Here is a 13,291-nt window from a genome sequence, read left to right on the forward strand (position 1 = left end):
CACATTGAGGAAACCCTTACAAAACCCCTGCATCTAATTATAATTTCAGCCTTGTGAAAGAGGACACACTATTCCTGCTATGCTGGAATTGCACTTTGCCTAGCATCAGGGAGTAATGAAGCTAGCACCTGTAATAGCATTAATCATGATTTCCAATCTATTCATTTTCTCATCCAAAAACAAGCATTCAATTTTTCTTTAAGTGCTCTTTAATGTGAAACAGGTCATACCACTTGACATAAAAACCAAGTTTGTAGGAAAATAGAACCTGCTCATCTAAGTCAGTAAATAAAATCTGCTCAGTAGTGTTACTCACATTAGCCTACCTCATGGCTTAATTTGAAAGTAAATTACAGAAAACACAAAACTTGACTGAAAGTATGAACAGGTCAGCAAATATGAGTGCCTAAAAGAAGATAAGGAAAGCTATGATAAGAAAAAGCAACATATGACTCCACAGTAGTCACGTACACAAAGGACAAAAGGCAGTGCATATGTAACCAAGTATAACTATATTTTAATAGGTAAAAAGTAGTAGCTATTTATAAAGCATTTTTAAAATTATTTTCAAATTACTCGACAACATTCTAGCAGCAAGCACCTGATTAAAAAGTGAACAGCTGTTTAAATTACTCAAGTTAAATATATTTTGGTATTTTAAAACATTTGAACACCCACCTCTAGTTCTCTGTTTTCTCCTGCTCTAAATGTTTTCATTACCAAGTTACTTCTAGAATCCTTGCACTAGCAGAGCTGGTCATCTTCAGATGCGCAAAAGCAACTGGAAATGGCTTAGTAGTATGCACAGTCTGGCAAAGCAAACAGCACAAGCTCTCACTTCATTAACACTAAGGAATTAAACAGAGCTGTTACCCAAGTTTTATCCTTCTTTGCAGCACTCATTATGTGGACTAGGCAGTGAATATACACCCATTTCAAGGCTTTGTTTGCTAGAAAGAGCCCAGACAGGTGGCCACCATGGCAGAACCCATCAGTGCAAGCACCGTGAAGTTCAGACGAAGATCGAGAACTACTTGAGTGCAAGAGCAAACACCTTCAAAGGAGAAGCAGGTGGGAGAAAGGCAGCCCAAGGAATCATGATTCCCTACTCTCAAAATCCTCAGTGTAATAAAACCACTTTCACTGTTCAACTTCAAAGGTTGAAAGACCAGAGAAGGCTGGCACTGCTAACACAGCTACATTTGAGGAGGCTGAAAAGATTACTCTTAAGGCCTCTCTCTCACTGGCTGTCCAACTGACACTAACAGCTTTGAGGGGAGAAGGAAGGTGATTCTTTTCTTGGGGCAAGGGGAAAATATTCTAACTAGCTGACATGAGACACAAGTAATCTTCATACACAAGCTTGTTAGAAAACTAGAATTTGGAGGAAATGCTTTAACCACAACAACACTGAGAGGGAGAGGAGAATGGACGAAAGTTTGAAGACAATTATTCATCTCTGTAAAAGAAACATCCCAGGAAAACCTAAGCTGCATCAAGAGAAACCACCCAATAACAGGCTGTAGGCTAATAAAGCAACCTTTTAAGATTCGAAGATGTCCTGTACTAACAAAACTACCACTCGGTATTACATGTAGAAGTGAAGAGTTGCTTAGGCTTCAAAAGTGATGAAGGGACCATTAGCCATATTGAAATTTGATCACACCTTAAAGATGATCCTCTGATCTCTAAAGAAAAGGTCCAGCGAGCGACTGGTCCGCTGACTCTCAGACCTCAGCTTTGAAATGTCAAGGTATGCAAAATATACCATGATGAATATTTTAACCATCTGCTTATCCCAAACAGCTTTCAGGTTTGAATGGGACTGACACAATTTAATATTGCAGATTCTGGGAAAGCAATTTTCAGCTTACAGCTAAACTACATCTTTGAAATAGCAGTTCCCAGATTTTCAGTTCTGTCATACTCAGAAATCACCATTATGATTTGCCTTCTTTCACAGATCAGCTGCTAACAGATGCAAACAGCACAATTTTACATATAATTTAGTTTTGCATTTGATTTTTGTCAGTCCAAGTCCTTTAGAATACACTTCTTTTAAGCAAACTAGAATGTACAAGTCTACGCAATGTTTAATAAAACTGGTCTTAAACACAGCCATACAGAGACATCTACATTGAAGTTATGTTTAGTACATGTTAATGTTATAACATTACAAGTCTCCTTCATGACTTTTCCAGTATTGAAAATACTCCATACATAATACTCCATATATCTTGGAGCCAGAGAGTTCCTGTTGCTGGATTTTCCTTAGAATTGCATCAGTTTTCTGACAAAATTATGTGCATGTTTTCTTCAACAAAAATAACTGAAGAAAGTGCAGGAACTGTTAAAGGAAATGAGAAGATTATTGCATAATTTGATTCTTTTGTCTTTCTCATACTTCTACAGAAGAGCATTTAGATATAACAGTACCTCACCTGTAACCTGACCACACATCACCATACAAGGGACCATTTGTAAAACTAAATGCTTCTGGCAATTCAAATAGCACATTATTATTATTACTTAAGAAAAATAAATCTCTGTGTAAGCTGTGAATATATCCTTTTCATTGAATAACATTTCAAAATTGCATTTAAGGAGCACTTGAATGCTAAAATGGTATTTTGTAAGACCAACCACAATCATTTTTAGCACATGCAGTCATTAAAGAATCAGTATTGCAATTACTTCTACATAATCAGTGGCTCTTAGCGACAGCAGCATTACTAACTGAGAAAAAACAAGTAAACACATGAACTAACTTTGCGAGCAAAAGCAGGTATAGTGCCAAAACACAAGACGCCATAAGCATCTAATTCCTCTAGGAGCATGCTATTGTGCTAGACCACTTTTCCTTCTTCAATTTCTTTGCTCTTCCTAAAACCATGATCAGGACATACCACAGCAGTTCTGAACAGCCACAGTCCAAACATCATTTCTATGTCCTGCATGTCTTTCCCTAAAAAGCACCTCAATTTATATTTAGACTCCTTCCCCGCCTTCCCAAAGTACTCCCCACTACAGAGGTTCGACTTGGAGCCAACTCACAGCCTTGTGCCCAGAGTCTGGCAGCATCCCGATGGCAGGACCTTCTCCTACCAACTCCACTGTTCTATTTATAAAGCACGTCAAGTGCTCCATCAGCCACACCACAGTCACCATGTGCCCCCTGCCTCCTCCAGGGGCATAGAAGTCTGCATTAGCTCTGACAACAAACAAACAAATTGCACAAAGAAGCAATTATGAAACATTTACTGCAACCTGTCTTTACTCTCCTTTATGTTCTACTTTATGTGCCAGATTTGGACATATGTTTAGACCAAAGGACAAAGTGATAGTCAGCACCAAAATTGATGCTTGTGCATTTGCTCTCTTTGTATGAGCATTTTTAGTCATGCTCGTCGGTTGGCAACGCTCAGTCACATCCCTTCTGTGCAGGGCTTGGAGCCAGAACAGAAACCTCTTTCTGCAGGAGCCTGCTCCGCACCACAGAGAACGGCAGCGCTGCACCCACAGGGCTCTCTGGTCCTTCAAGCAGGTTGTCAAAATATATTGCTATAGCTGAGTGCTGACTTCTCTACGAATATCTGCCTTTCCACAAGGGTTCTGGATTTCCAAATTGTAGTAGTGCTGATCCTTCTTTCCACCAGGTGTCCCAAGGTAAATATTTCCTTTACCTTTAATATTTTCCAGACAGTTCTTCCCCTTGTTGCTGTTTTTCAGAGGCCTTATGCTGCCATTCATCACTGTAAACAATCTTTTTACCCTTTAATCCAGTTCCTTTTGCAGCACCTGGCCCTCTAGGTATTCTCAAGTGCCACCAACCACCTATCTTTCTCATTCTTTCTAGTAGGATTTGACCAATAATTCTGTCAGCACATGCATATTAAAATACACGTGCGTGTGTGTGTGCATATATACGTGTGTATATATATAGCTCACATATGCAACACTTCCCTATACCAAAGGTATACATAACACTGTTTGTATACAATATCTCTCATTTGTTGCATGTCAAAAAAGCTGTAGGTACATAAATTCAAAGAAGGTCTCATAAGATTACTGAATCTTCTCTGGTCAGCAACACTTTTAGTGCAAGCACTAAATACAATCAAAATTAACTTTGCAACAGCTGGTTATGAACAACAAGCATCCAGGAAAAGAATGGCAATGGATGCTATGATGCCACATGACTTATCTAGGTTACCTTGCTGGGCTTGTTTCTAAATCAGTACACTTTCAGGAAAACCACCAAAACATAAGAGTGAAAACATGCTACAAGAGATTTTTATTGGGCTTTTGTACTTCAGTGTTTACAGAAATAGAGCGATAAGTGCAACTGTAACTCCTGGTACAATCAATTTACACTGCTTTTTTCAGTTATTTTAAGTTGTAACAGCTGTAATACTGATTTGTACAAACATGAGAACAAAATCTGGTCTTTTGTATGCTCTTAAGTAATGAATCCAAAAAAATTGAATCTGAGAAACCTACACATTTTAGGTTATCAAAAATGAAGCCTGAGAAAGATCATGTCATTCAACAGAAGAAAACTCATGTATCTGCTGTTGTAAGAGTTCTCCAAACATAGCAGTTACTGTTAATACAAATATGGTTTAAAACTTCCAACATGGCTTGAGAGTCACATCTTAACAGAGCATCATATAGCAGGTAAGTCACCGTGGGCAGGTAAGTTTCACTGTGTCAAAAGAACCTACCAATACAACTGAGTCTATAATCAAAACAAACTACAAAACCTTTGAATAATTTATGATCCAAATCACTTTGGATCATAAACCATTCTTTTTAAACCAGACTTCATGGCATGGGAAAATCACAAGTACAGTAGCCACATCTGAAATGATTACTGTAATTCCCTTGTTAGCTTAATGTCTCTTCACTCATTTTCACATTGCTTTTAAGAATTGTTGAAAATTTCCAAGTTTTGGTTTTCCAACTGTGATGAATTCACAGGTCTTACAGGTTTACTTGTTTCAACAGCAAATGTCTGAGAGTATTAAATACTTCAAAAAGTGGGCCTCCTTAGCTCAGGTTTCTTTTGATGCATTTAAACCCTTGGTTCAAGGGATCTTTCCCATTCAAGTGATCTTTCCATTTCCAACAAACACTTTAGCCTGGCCTTGACTAGCACTTTTGGGATCGAAATAAGCTCAGCACCCTACAGCTCAACAGCTGCACACAAGTTACTCTGCAGAAATTTGAAAATATGCATCAACAATAGCACTTCACTTTAGAGGTCTTGTGGAAAAAATAAGTTTTAAATACGTAAGAATTTATCATAAGCCCAGCTCTTTGTTATCAGCTTCAGCAGTATCACCATATTCCCACTCCTTTTCCTATCCCATGACAGGTCATACACTTCCACTTCTCTGAACTGCAGGGAAAGTAAAAATAAGAACTAAGGAAGTGCTTTTACTTCCTTAAAGGAAGCTGAGCAACTCTTTTTCAGTATTATTGTAAAACAACTTGGCAGAAACCTTAAGATTTTTGATGGCTCCAGGCCAAAATTGAATCGTAACTGGCAGAAAAACCATTCTAGAGCATACACACAATTAAATAATTCTTAAAAAAAACAGTACCAAGAGATAATTATTTTAAACTTGTAAATTTAAAATGGCATCCCATATGCTCAGAATTGTACACACATAGACTCTAATGACATACAGATCACAGACAGTGGCTTATCAGATAAAGTTATAGCTCCAAAAATCATGTAAAGGCAAAGTAGCTAGCATGCTTGAGTTACTATGGGGTTTTTAGTTCAGCTTTTGTATTTTTCATTTTAAATTTTTTGAATTTAGAACTCCTTCTCCTGTAACACTCCCCCATGCTCACATTTCCAAAACTAATCTTTGACATTCTTCTGATCACGAGCCTGCCTCCCCCTGCTCCAGCATCAGGGGTTGTTTTCTGCTGCAAATTCCCGCTCTTGACACCAACTTAGAAAGCAAACATTGCCAGGAATCATTCAGGGCTAACTGCAATCAACCTATGATGTCAGGCTGAACAAAGAGATGAGTATAGAAGCTTTGATTAAAGAACTCATAAATGTATGAAATATACTTTATTCTCTTAAACCACATTCAATTCATCCTATTCAAGTTAATGTGAGTATGAAAGACAGTATTTCTTCACATGTCCACCAAGTTAGACCAATTTGAAGATAAGACCTAGGCTCACAAATCTACCCTTATTCTTCTAATCCAGAATGATTTTATGCTGAGTCTGTTTATCACCTGCCCATGCTGCTGCAAGATGACACACCCGTGATTCTCACAGGTTCACACAACTGGGCTCATTTACTCACAGTACTAAATTTCAATGAACTTTGGGAGAGTCCAGTTAAGTTCTAAGGTCTAGCTGACTTAATACTCCGAGCCCCTCAGCTTACTCACCATCCCACCTTGCATCCTCTCTTCAGAAAGTAGTTCACCCTTCTAGGTTATGAACCTACTATATCCCCTTGGATACTCAAGGCTACCTGTAACCATTAGCTAGTCAAGATTTCAGCTTACCCTATGATGCAGCATTTTACATGTGTTGACTTGGCCACTGCTGAGAGTTTATCATAGGGCAAAACACAATTTTGCTAAGTTATCCCTATTTTATAGATACATGAAAAACAGCAGCTCAAAAACCTGATGTGAGAAATGTTTGTGAGAAGGTAGATAGGAGGACTGATATTATCAATTACATTTCTATTCCATCCTCCAGCTCAAGCTACATTTTCAATCCTCATCCAAAAGTGTTTTTTCTCCTAATCAAGTCCTCTGCTACAACAAATGTTCCATTCCAACATCACACGCTAGGTCACCCAGCACTTGTGTATTCAGGCACCTCTGCATACTTCACAGTTGCATAGATTTAAAATCATGGTGTAGATAAATACTTAAGTGTTTCCTGCCTCACAAATCTTTGTTTTTTTCTGCAGGTTATATTTCTACTCACTTGCAACACCAACAGCTGGCAGCATGTAAAAAAAAAAAAAAAAAAAAAAAAAAAAAAAAAAAAAGAGGACCTCAACAGACTACTGTGCTGCCTTCTTGCAATCCAGCTCCAGATTGGTGATTAGACAGATGCACTAGGGGACTGTGAGCATCTTCTCTTCCCCTTCCTTCCCTGCAACACTTCATACAATTGCTATCCTGCTTGGGTGCTGGGCACCACACTGAGGAAAGCGAGCTGCTCCTTGGCAAACAACAGAAGAGCAGGCCTGGCTTCTTCCTCCATCCTCCCAACCACAGCACAAACTAAGCTCTAGAAACAACATGTCATCTTACAATTAGAGATAGATTATTTTTTCACAAGAAAAAAAACAAATAAAAGGTTTAGGTGAACCACAATGGCATTAAACACAGTGTCCTCACATTTCACTTGAAAGACCCACTGCATTACACTCCAGCTCATCCTGGGTATGTTTTTGCTACTTCACTCCAAGAAGTTACTTTCAGAACTGATGGGCCAGAAAGAAGCTTCTCATGAAGGCAGTCAAAAGCACACTTAAAAATGCAAGCCCATGCTCAGGCTGCTAATTAACGAACAATTAGTAAACCAGCTCAGCAACTACAAGTGTGAGGAAGAGGAATAAAGTATGAAAAATAGAGAAAGATGTCAAATACAGTGTCAGTATTACTCTGTCCTTCCAAAATAATCATTAACAGAGCATACAGGGTATTCATGGTGCCTCTATTTCAATCACCAGAGAATATCAGCAGTAGAGAATACAGTAGTCTTCAGCTGCATAAGTATGATGAAATTTATCATAACAGGCACTGAGACAAATTCACCAAGTTTATTTTTGAATCAGAAAATATTAATCTTATGACAACTTTCTGTAGGCATTGGCTTCATTCTTACTACACTAAACACTACGGGTGCTGCAAGAGCTATGCACAAAATAGCTACAAATCAGCTGCTGACTAGTATTTCTGAATGGTGCCTTTTCCAAGCAACATGAACAAATAAGCTTATCTCAGCCTCCAAAATCAGTTGCTTTTAAGAAGCACCTACAAATAATCTAGCTTTTCAATGCCCAGATTTTCCTCTTCCCCCCTCCTTTATATATATTTTTCGTTTTGAAACAGTCCCTCAATCTTGCTCTGAATCCCTTCCCTGTCATCTAAGCCATTTAGCACACAATCACACTTATCATCCACCTATGCAGTCCTCCTGGCAAACATTCCTGTTTTAATATAACATTGCACAATGAAAGCATGCTCCTTCATTTTTGCTATTTAGGATTAAGCTTTAAACTTGTGACACTGATATTATCCATAAACAGTAAAATATCATCATCTGATGAAAAAAGACACAACAAAACAGTGATTCCAACAGTACCTTTTCCCGCTCTTTATATTGTTACTAAGAAAGTGTCACACCCTGCTGTAACCAAAGACCATGCATACTTTCAAGACAAACAAGAACATTAAATTTTTAGTTCTAAACTAAATCCTAATACCACAAAGCAAGCCATATGGGCTTTGCCCATGTGCTCCTGCACAGACATGAGTCAACATTCCAATGTCTTTCACTACAATTTTCAGAGAATAAGATTTCCTAAACTTTCAGCCCAAAATTGCTTACAAAGTTAAGTGGTTGTTTAAGGAGACACCACCTGGGTTTCATCCCAGTGTAGCCTGATTTTTGTAGCAAATGAAGCAAGTCACAGCCTGTTCAACATTTCTGGTATCCTTCTGGAAGTTCCTATGTAAAACTTCAGTTATCATCATCCCACACGCAGTTTTATGAACAACTGTTTCCATTTATATTTCTACTTCTGTGTAATTTATACCATGCATCAGCCTGCATTTATTACAGAAGGCATTCTGGAAAAGCACTGCAAAGGAAAATGCTTTTTACAGCACAATCTTTTTATCTATACTGAAATATTTTAGTACAATTCCAGTAAAATTACTATGACTTCAGAAATCACGCAAGTAGAAATCTTGCGGGAAATCTAAATTTAAGTCTCCTACCAGGCATTTGGCATTTCTTCACATTTTCTACACAAATTAAGCTTTTATTTAAAATTAAAATTTTCAGCCAAGTTTGAGTATTTTTAAAGATAACCTTTTGAATGTGAATCAATGCACAGCTCGCTTCCTGACTCTCTCTCACTGTGAGTCATGATATAAAAGCTATGTTCAAATGCTATTCAAAGGCAGCCTGCTGCATGAACAGTTCTGAGCACAACCAACCGCATGGTTTGGCCAAAGTTTGGACCAGCAAGGGCCTCTTAGAACAAATCCTTCCCCACCTCCGAGACTGCTGTCTTGCAGCCTTTGTACATACTAGTCTACTGCAGGCCAAAGCAGCAGAGCTGCCACGCTGTCTTTTTGTGCATCTGATCATTAACGGCCCAAAACCTTCCTGTCTTAGCTGTAACAAACTCCACATTCTTCAAATCCTCTCACACCTGGGCTATCAAACAACACATGCAATATCTTCATGTCTTGTATGCTCTTCCCACTTATGCCTTGAGAGGATATCTTCATCATTTTGGTAAAGGCAGACTTAAATAACTGCATCCCACCCTACTGAACAGTTAGGGTGCCATCTCCTCATTTCTAGCATCTACCACAAGTCATGCTCCTCCAGGTGGAGGAATATAAAGCATACATAAAATAGATGTCTTTGTATTTCATTCCTATGCTCACCTGAGTGACACAAGTCTCACCGTATTTTCTCATATTGCCAATATTCTTTGTATTACTTAAAAATAGAGCAAGAAACTCAGGGAGAGGAAGTGAGCATGCAACTGGAACTAACCATAAATCCAAATAAAAGCTGCTCTTAGCACCGTATTAATTTGGCATTCATCTTCTTGGCAATGATATGCAGGTACACTCAAGATCAAATGCCTTCATAATGAAAATTTATCCGCAACTTCAGCAAGAAAGGCATTGTCCAGAGAAGAAAAAAAAATCAACCAAAATCTAATTGCAAAGATCTCTTATGAGATTACAGAAAGAAACAAAGGCTTACATAAGAAGCCTCGCAGGACATTTAGGGTTTCTTTTGTCTGGAGTGGTCATAGGGGAGAAAAGCAAGCAAAAGTATATACCCCATTGTAAAACCAGAGGGGAATGCAAACTTCATAGGGGAAGGTCCTACCAAGCACCCTGCAGCATTGTTTTCGAGGGTGTTCATTCTAAGATGTTCATTTTTAAAACTGAAAAAGCCCAAAAGACAAACGAATGCTGGAAGTGGGAAGCAAATTCACAAATATAAGCTGAAACAACATAACTAAGTGTCTAAATAAACAGGTAATTACTGTACAATATCGCACCAAATTGGTTTTATAATTCGGTGGCCAGAACGTCACACAAGACCCAGCTATTCCACAATACTTCCTTATTTGCTGAGTAGGGAGCTGTCTCAATATGCACTGAATCTTACGAAAATTAATGTTTCAGCACTGCTGAGTTTACATAAAATATTTAAGAAACTACAATTAAAAGCCATTAGTGAGAAGCATATGTGTTTTAACCACATGCACTACTTTTAGTTACCTATTTGAGAAGATTAAAATTAAGCAGCTTTTGCTTTTCATCCCACTCACACACTCCTACCACAAATTCTGCCTGAGCTAATCCTCCTTCTACAGACGTCAAAACAGGGCATAAGCATTACAGCTACTTATTACTAAAGCGTGTTGGCTTAATATCCCATTACTGTTATAATACCGGCACAATAACTTATTATATGTGACAGCTTTTGCAGTTACTCAAGGATAGATCCACTTACCCTGTAGTTCTCTCATCCACACCAAACTACACGTGTAAGATTTGTAAAAGAGGAAAATTCAGATGTGAGTTAGCTGCTCACGCTGGGCTTCAGTGCCAGGCAAGACACCTAAAGCCACCGCGCACACTCCTGCCAGGCGGCCCCCGCACTGTCCCGGCCTTCGAGGGAAGGCAGCCATCCAGAAACTCCTACTACGATAGCCACGAACGCGCTCCTTAACCCCTTACTCTCTATCATTAAAAACACGCATACGAGTAGGTTGTTTTTTACATAATAACCTGCACGAAGGCCGAGAATATCTGCATGGCAGAACGTGTTTTCAAATAATTCGCGCGTGTGTACTGATAATCAGTGCTTCCCCGCCAGCTCAGAACTGTTCTGCAGGAACCTGGCGCACACATACACGTTCAGAAGTCTGCTCAGGACTACGTTAAGAAAAAGAAAAAAAAAGGGGGGGAAGGAAAAAAAAAAAAGAGAAAGAGACAAGACTTTAGGTAGAGAACATGCAGCGGGAGGGGCTGCTACCAAGCCCGCGGAGGACTACCAGCACCGAAAAGCCGCAGACCCCGCAACCCGCGCGAGGCGGCCGCGGGCGGCGCAGCTTGGCCCGCGGGGCAAAGTTCCCCGCCGAGCGGCCGCCGACAGCGGCGCCGTCGCGCTGGCCCTTCCCGGGCCGCCGCGCCGCGGCAGCGCCCCGCGGGCCGGTCCCGCGCCCCCAACCGCCACCGGCCGCCGCCCCCACCGGCCGCCGCGCACTTACTGGGGGGCTGAGGGCACCCAGGACGCCGCGGGGCGCCGTCCCACTTGCCCGCCCGCGACGGCAGCGCGGCTCGCCCGCCGCGGCGCCTCCTGCCTCCCCCGCCGCGCTCGGCGACTCCTCCCGCGGCCGGAGCTGCCCCTTCGCCACGGCCGCGGCTCCGGCTGCAGCGCCCGCCGAGCGCCCCGCGCGCCGCCCTCCGGCGCCCCCTGCCGCCCGCCGGGGCGCCCCGCCTCGAGGCTCCTCCCCCGCGGGGCGGGGCCGCCCGCGCCACGAGGCCGCCGCTGCCCGCGCGCCGGGGGCGGTGTCGCCTCCTCAGCGAGTGCGCGCGGCCCCCTGTTCCCCCCCCCGCAACGGCGACCGTTAACGGCAGAGGCGCCCAACCGCCTCGCACGTCGGTCCCGGCCGCCCTCGGAGCGCTGCTTGGGAGAGGGGGGGGGGGTCTCCTTTCTTCCTGACTACATTTGTGAGACACCGAAGGGACATTTTGGCCATAGTAACACTCCTTTTGAGCGAGCTCCTGCAGATCAGTACCACTTCTCAGCACCCCCCTGCTAGTCCCAGGTTTAAGTATGTAGCTGTAGATTCCCTGTGGATATGGGACAAAAATCCAGCAGGCCTAAGCAAAATGATTGTTAATGACTACATGCAGAAGTGCTTGTGACTTCTCCCCTGACTAAGGAGCACAGCTGGAGGTTGACATCAACTGCCATTTTGAGAAACATCTTTTTCTCCTTCCCAAAGGAGCATTCTATGTAATTTAAGAGAATTTGTTGTCTATTTTTTGCATAGTTAGTACAAGTGAAGTCATTTCATCACTCACAGAAGTATTTGGCACCATTTATTTGCCCATCCAAAGGCTCCCAGCTATAATCCGTCTTTCCCCCTCAAAGCTGATTCCTCCCTATTATCAGTATAACATGCTTAATCCTATAGCTGATCATCTTTTGCATATCCCCAGTCTAAAACTAATCTTAGCAATTTGTGGAACACAAACTTAGCTGCCTTTTCACTCAATCTTTGACATGCCTGTGCAGGACCTATGCAAACAGGATCAAAGTAGAAAGATATGGTAACTCTACACAATTCACAGTGCTGATCACAAACTACTCCAGAGCTTTTGTTGCAGTTGGGAGTCACTTCAATGCAATTCCAGGCCTGGGCATTTCAGCTGCCACCCACACTGTCACACTGCTGTACCAGCCAGTTGCCTTGTCTGCATGGCCTCCTCTGTCCTGGAGTCATGATGACCAATCACTGCCCTGTCAATAACAGCGAACACCTAAATTTGCTTTCTTTGATGTTGCTTAAATGCAGAGCTGACATGCCTAGCAAAAAGGTCAGACATGCTTTCCTGGTTACACTGCTACCTTTAGCCAACTGGTGTGACTGCAGCTGGACCTGTGCTGAGGTCTTGCCTTCTGAGCAAGGAAATAGAAATTTCCATAGCTTTGCCCAAAAGCCCACGTGTGTTAGGGTATCATCTTCGTGGTGTGGAGAACAGTAGTCCATCTGCAGGGCAAAAATGTGGAGCCTTTACCTACTGCTTCTCTTTAAGCACATAGCCAGAGATGCTCAGCAGCATGAATGGCCTCCTGACCAACACCTGCCCATCAAAGGGACAGAAGCTGCTGTTCTTCCCAGCCACCAGCATCACATCAGATCACAGCTTAGTTTTTTTCCTAAAAAGTAGTCCCAATCATCAAAAAAAAAGTGTTCGACAGAATAGTAAAAAAAAAAAAAAAAAAAAAAGTTATGGGA

General features: G+C 41.5%; 1 protein-coding gene across 3 annotated transcripts in view; it reads right to left on the minus strand.

Annotated features, from left to right (window-relative positions):
* Positions 1–13,291, minus strand: part of PXYLP1 (2-phosphoxylose phosphatase 1) — a 72,091-nt gene that overhangs the window by 42,188 nt on the left and 16,612 nt on the right. Inside the window, exon 1 of one of the 3 annotated variants that reach the window (XM_062582607.1) lies at positions 11,534–11,631. The exons of 1 other annotated variant lie outside the window; for it this stretch is intronic. The gene's annotated coding sequence lies outside the window, so the exon portion shown is untranslated. Of the gene's footprint in view, positions 1–11,051; positions 11,076–11,533; positions 11,632–13,291 lie in introns of those variants that run through there. One more of the 3 variants, XM_062582608.1, reaches the window with a different exon arrangement.

Source organism: Rhea pennata, chromosome 9 (genome assembly GCF_028389875.1).
Source record: "Rhea pennata isolate bPtePen1 chromosome 9, bPtePen1.pri, whole genome shotgun sequence".
NCBI lineage: Eukaryota > Metazoa > Chordata > Aves > Rheiformes > Rheidae > Rhea > Rhea pennata.